Below are 7094 nucleotides of genomic sequence, written 5' to 3'. Positions count from 1 at the left end.
TATTTTCTGACCTTTCCACTTAGGATTTTCGCCGGCATCAACGCTGGTTTCTAATTTTTTATACGATGTTTCATTTGTTTCGGAATTTTCCACATTTGCCTGATACGAATGAATGTAGAAATTTAATTTGTTATTTGCTTACATATGCACATAATATGGATTTAATTATTTTGCCATATGTTAATACATCTTCTTCTTCTTAAATGCGCCTAAGCAATTTGTGCCGAGTTCAGCAAAACACGCTAGTCACTTCTCTTCTGTGCCACCTGACGCCAATTGGAAATGCCAAGTGAAGCCAAGTCCTTCTCCGCCTGATCTTTCCATCGCAGTGGGGGCCTTCATCTTCTTCTCTTAGCCGCATCGCGGCCCGCGTTGAATACTTTCAGAGCGGGAGCGTTTCTTTCCATTTGGACGACATGGCCAAGCCAGCGGAGCCGGGGTTTCAAGATTTTACACGAAAGGTAGTCTGAAACCTCGTTTGGTATCAAATGGCTAGGAGAGGTCCATCCCAATTTTGACAGAGCTGATGGTATTGCTCAAGGTAATTTTACACAGCCGTATTAGTATCGCGGGGATACCAAATTCAGACATCGCGCCATAAAGACAACTTATCTTCATGCTGTCGAAGGCGGCTACAAATAGATGGTGTGATTCGATCCTATTCTCGCAGGTCTTTTCTAAGTTTTTGCGTATTGTGAAAACAAAGATGAGTAAAGATAAAGGCAAAAATGAAGACCAAGGTAAATTTAAACACTTTACTTATATACATAAAAGCAAAGGTGAAGGGGAATATATAGATGAAGAAAATGATAAACATAAAAGTAAAACCAAAGATAATAAGGATAAGGATACCGATAAAAGTAAAGACGAAGATAGGGGAAGAAAGATCAAAATAAAGGTAACTAAAGCGGAAAGGATATAGAGAGAGACACAGAGACGCAATCTGGGAACTATTTTGCGATTTTAGGTATTTTCGGGATTCTCGAGACTTATCGATAAAATAATCGAGTTTTTATCGATTCTGTTATCGATATTTTTATCGATTTTGTTATAGAAATTTTTACCGATATTGTTATCAATTATGCCATCGATATTTTCGGAACTTATCGATATAATGATCGATATTTTTATCGGTTTTGTTATCGATATTTATCGATTTTATTATCGATATTTGTCGATCATGTTATCGATAATCTTCGATTTTGTTATCGATAGTTATCGTCTTTGTTATGGATATTTATCGATTTTGATATCGATAGTTATCGCCTTTGTTATCGATATTTATCGATTTTGTTATCGATATTTATCGATTTTGTTATCGTTATTTATCGATTTTGTTATCGATGTTTATAGATTTTGTTATCGATGTTTATCGATTTTGTTATCGATATTTATCGATTATGTTATCAATAATTATCGATTTTGTTATCGATACTTATCGATTTTTTTTGTTATAGATATTTATCGATTTTGTTATTGATATTTATCGATTTTGTTATCGATACTTATCGGTTTTGTTATCGATATTTATCGATTTTGCTACCAATGGTATTATCGATGTTGCTATTTAAACTTTTATCGAATTTGTTATCGATATTTCTATCGGTTTTGTTATTGAAATTTTGTTGGACGTTATTATCTATTTTATAATCGATAGAGTATAAAGATAAAAATGAAGATAATGGAAAAACAGCATAACAGCATAAATGCAATTAAAACGAAAATTAATAAATATCGCTAACAAAGTCGATAAATATCGATAACAAAATCGATAATTATTGATAACAAAATCGATGAATATCGATAACAAAATCGGTAAATATCGATAACAAATCGATAAATATCGATAACAAAAACCGATAAAAATATCGATTATTTTATCGGTAGGTTTCGAGAATCCCGAAAATCTCTAAAATCCACAAATAGTTCCCACATTAAGTCTCTGTGTCTGTCTCTATATCCTTTCTCTCCCTCTCTTTAATTACCTCTATTTTAATCTTTTTTCCCCTATCTTCATCTTTGCTTTTATCGGTATCCTCATCCTCCTCTTTGTCTTTACTTTTATGTTCATCATTTTTTTCAGCTACATATTTCCCTTCACCTTTGCTTTTATATATATAAGTAAAGTGTTTAGATTTACCTTGGTCTTCATTTTTGCCTTTATCTTTACGCATCTTTGTTTTTGTTGTTATTTTCACCTTTGCCTTTATCATTTTCTTCATTTATGTACGTAGTCACCTTTACTTTCATTCTTGTATTGGTCTTTTTCTAAGTGTTATTCTTTAACCTTTTGTTAGCAAGTTTTTGTTAAATTTATAGATACCATATGCATACACATAAGAAGTACTTGTTTCAGTCCCAATCATTTCCGTTGCACCATTTCCGTTGCATCATTTCCGTCCCAACCAGATCCGTGTGCAACTTCCGCTGAATTTACCAATATACTCCCACCAACCAACCGCCGCTAAAGAAGTTTCAACTCAAAAAAACAAAAATATATTCTGAAGAAACTGATAACCTCCTCCTTTTTTTGGAAGTCGGTTAAAAGGAGAAAAAATATAACCTTAAGCAAAAGCAGATGTGTGTATGTATACATTGGTGATTTCGTTTCTACCAAAAAATGTTGTTTAATGTTACACTCAACCCTTTGAAAATGCATGTTTAGCTTTCTTGTCCTTGTCCACATCAAAAATTTCATCATATTATCGTTTTAAACAACCATCTGATTTTCAGGGCAACCATCTCCCCTGGCAAAGCTGCAAAGGGCAGAAAAGGTGCCTTATTTGCCTTAAAAGAGTGTGACATATTAAGAAACGAACACACAATTTTCTCACCCTTTGCCTTTAAGTTAGAATCGAACAAGAAAAGGGAAAAGGGCAATCAAAAGGCGACATTTTATGGTAGAAACGAAACCACCATAAGTTTCACTTCTCCAGTGTAGCTCAGGCACACTTACTTTTTTTTTATAGAAAAAACAGCTTTCTTGTTAGTTTTTTGAAAGCACTTCAAACTATATAGTAGTTCCAAATGACAATTTTTGGTTGCCCTCATGATCAGTTGTTATTTTGTCAGAATTGAAAGGTTGTGTTAATATAAATAAACAAAATTAGATATGGAAAATAGAGGTCAAGGTTTTGTCTAATAACAATTAATTAATGTGCATATCGTGTGTGTGTTTCTTTGTTGTTATTTAATGTGTTTGTAGGGCCCAATTAAATAAAAATATTTTACAATATTTTTGTGTTCCGTTGAGTAAAACTAGGAAGCTGACAAGTGCTGACGCAAGCTAATGATAAAAAAAAGCTCAATAATAATTCGATTTTATTTGAGTAATAACAGTTTTTGCTCATTTGGTTTAGGAAGAGCCTGCCTGAAACTATATAATAAAACAAACGAGTGTATAGAATTGACAACAAGAACCACGCTGTCAAGTTTAAAAGCGGCAAATCAGCTGTACGTACTTGATACTGCTAGGTTGAATAAGGAAATGAATTAGCAACAAGAGTTTACGGGGTGTGCATAGCTCAGTGGTTAACGCTTCTGACTTTGCACATCGATGACGCGGGTTCGATCCCTGCTGAAGCCTATAAAAAAGAAGTCTGATGAGGTGATGTGGCGATCTCCGAAATAGCTGCTATAACTTCTACCGCTTAGACTTTGTTGCTTTCTCCATTTTTTTTTTTAAACATAATCGTGGTACAAAGCTCAATAACAATAAATATTAAAATTAAAAAAAAAAAACATAATTGTGTTCAATCACGGGAGTTACATACATATATTCGACGACGTCAAAATTTACGATTTACACTAGGCATAAGTGGAAGGAGGAAAGCATACNTTTTTAAACATAATCGTGGTACAAAGCTCAATAACAATAAATATTAAAATAAAAAAAATAAAAACATAATTGTGTTCAATCACGGGAGTTACATACATATATTCGACTACGTCAAAATTTACGATTTACACTAGGCATAAGTGGAAGGAGGAAAGCATATATAAAAACGTAAAGGGCTGCTTGTGCCTACGTGAGAATTGTAACGTACTGAATACTGCTTAAGGGCGCAAGGTTGATGACAGAGAAGTACATACAGTCAATCACAGAAGTATTCATAAATTAGTTTTTTCACAATATTCAAACTGTTTTCCATTATAAATCTTTTTCGCTTATTTTCATTTAAAATACAACTCATTCTATACCGAAAACCATATAAATCATTCTTGCAAACTTTTTACAATATTCATTAAAATGAGTCAAACTTAAAAAAATGTTCATAAAAATTTTGAACTTTTTATTCAGAATTTTTAGAAAAATTTTCGGTATGCAGTTTTGTAACCCGTTCAATTTTAGTACGATTCAAAACTGAGACTGTGTGTGTTACATGCACTGCTCAGCTGTTGGTCTTCGTATACGAGTGAAACACACATGTACTCAGAGAGCGCTCAGTGAGCTATGGCCTGCTGACCACTGTTTTAAATTAAAATTAATTTTTTTTTTTTAATTAAAATTAACAAAAAAAAAATTATAATGGAAAACATTTTGAATATTTTGAAAAAACTAAATTACGAATACTTCAGTGNTTTTTTTTTTTTTAATTAAAATTAACAAAAAAAAATTATATTGGAAAACATTTTGAATATTTTGAAAAAACTAAATTACGAATACTTCTGTAAGTGACTGTATGTAGGTGAATTAAATTTTTACGCAGGCCATGCAAGATTACATTCTTTAAAACATATCTTTGACAAAACAACTTATGTAATTTTAAATTCTTTAATTTTAGATGGAAAAAGAAAGGAACTTACATAAAAAATTGTATAATTTTACTAAGCTTTTATGAAAATGCCAGCTTAAAACTTGACATATGATTGGTTAAAAGTTAATATGTTGTATGGGAACCAAACGATTTCACGCTACAAAGAAAAATTTGTCGAACACAAGATAAGTGGTTTTGTCATATGTTCATTGATATATTTAAATTCATTGATGACGTTGTTATTTTTTTCGAGGGCCTTAGTGCGTGCTTATTTTATTACTTTTTATAGTTTATTCGAGTTTGGCTTTGCGTTGGAAATTGAGTTAAGGTTACACATAAGTACTGTGCTCTTATCTGTAAAGCACTATTCATGAGACTTGATGCGGAGTCCGACACGTGCTTCCTCATTTACCTCATACACAACTCAAAGAAGTGCATGCAGTCAGTCAAAAAAGTTTAGGTACAGCGAATTTTTTACAATACGGGCAACTATTTTTTAAATATTTTATTTTTTGCTAATTTTTTATAAAAATATGGTTAATTCTACAACAAAAACCCAAACAATCAGAGTTTCAAACCTTGTGCAAAATTAAATAAAATTCTGCAATATATCATTCAAATATTGCACTTTTTATTTAAGCTCTCTAGAAGAAAGCTGTGTATGCAGTTTTTTAGCCCATTCAATTTTAGTATAACAAAGTGCAAGTTTGAGGTAGCTAGGGCTTACCATTGATTTTTAGCATTTTTTTTTTTGTTGAAGGTTTCGCACGTTTTTTCCATATAAAAAAATTTCAAACATTATTTTATATGGAGAAAATGAGCGACACCTTCAACAAAAAATTGTCAAATTGATATGGCGACAGTAATTTATGTGAAAAACGTCCATTTTTAAGGCTTAGTAAGGCTTTTTCAACCCTTAACTAGTGTGCTTCAAAAATTAGACATAACTAAATACTTATATTGGTCTATGAGGCCAAACCAACTTTATTGTTAAGTAATAAAAATATGTATAGATCGTTTCACCAAAAACTGTTTTTAGTGACTGTTTATGACTTTACAAAACAATTAAAGCGTTCGATTTTTTTTTTTTTTTAAGTTACTTTAATTCAAACTTTATTGGCAATATCTGAAACCATATGTTAAGAACAAAAACAAAAAAAGTGATTCATACATATGTTTAAAAAGAAAAAAATACTACGCGTATTCAGCTAATGTCAAAAACTGGCTTATCGCGCTGTTTTCTTACCGTGGCTCACAGCTTAAAAATACCGCCGTAGCTAAAACAAAAAAGTAACTTCGAAAATCTATATAAATAATATAATTGTAATAGGCCGATGTCTGGATATTATAGATATTAAAGAAATATTGAGACAAATCAACAAATTTTTAGAATTTTTGCCTCTCGAAAACTAATGCATGGAATCGAATGCAGTATTCACCAATGTATTCCTAGATATCTAACTTAAAAATAAAAAAATTTGAGAGTTGCCCGTTGTTTGAAAATTGCAGTTTAAGTTAATTGATAAGACAAAGTAAATATTGCAATATGGGTATCTTAGTCCTTAACATATAATTTAGAAAAAAAATAATTATTGCAAAATTTCAAGGATATTCAAGGATACAATTTTAAAAGGACATTTACGATACCTCTCGCTTTTGTGTATCAAAAAATTGAATCTGCGTTAATTCTACAGAATCTTCTCTTTAATCTAAAACCCATACTGTTTTTGTGCATTGCAGCGAATTTTTTAAATAATGTNTGTATCAAAAAATTGAATCTGCGTTAATTCTACAGAATCTTCTCTTTAATGTAAAACCCATACTGTTTTTGTGCATTGCAGCGAATTTTTTAAATAATGTTTTTTAAGTAATCATATTTTTAAAATTTTCAAGTCTTTAAAAAATCCTGCGAGAAAAACTAAAAACATAGTTTTACTATATTTAGCCTATCCCTGACAGATATCGTCAGATAGGTAGGAGACATTAAAAAATAAATCGAAAAATAGTTACGTCAATGCTAAGGCTTGGTGTCTCACAGACCACGCACAAACAAATTAAATGCAAATACTACCGCTCTTTTCACCGCACACGTTTATAAGTACATAGCTACGGGAGTTAACTCACTGCTGATTCGGTAAAAGCTATTCGTAGTACGAAATTTATTGGAGCGTAAACGAAATATGTATTTTAATCTAAAAAGTTTGTCGTGGTCTGAGAGATCAACAACAGTACTTAAGGGTTAAAATAATTGAAAGCAATCTGCATTTCTTCACTGATTTTCTTGAAGGCCTACTTGTACACTTGAAAATAAAACAAATATGTGTTAAATATTTGGCC

At 31.4% G+C, this 7094-nt stretch overlaps 1 long non-coding RNA gene across 1 annotated transcript; it reads right to left on the bottom strand.

Annotated features, from left to right (window-relative positions):
- Window positions 1-539: 539 nt before the first annotated feature.
- LOC108374516 (uncharacterized) lies at window positions 540-6141 on the bottom strand. Its single transcript, XR_001849055.1, has 3 exons — window positions 6130-6141; window positions 2102-2106; window positions 540-632 (listed from the first exon to the last, which is right to left on the bottom strand). It is a non-coding gene; the product is annotated as an uncharacterized LOC108374516 (long non-coding RNA).
- Between the last annotated feature and the right edge of the window lie 953 nt (window positions 6142-7094).

This window comes from Rhagoletis zephyria, unplaced genomic scaffold, assembly GCF_001687245.7.
Source record: "Rhagoletis zephyria isolate East Lansing unplaced genomic scaffold, Rhagoletis_zephyria_1.1 Rzeph_scaffold_07787, whole genome shotgun sequence".
NCBI classification, from domain to species: domain Eukaryota; kingdom Metazoa; phylum Arthropoda; class Insecta; order Diptera; family Tephritidae; genus Rhagoletis; species Rhagoletis zephyria.
Note: the sequence above shows the minus strand (reverse complement) of the source record. Positions and strands in the feature narration are given on the sequence as shown.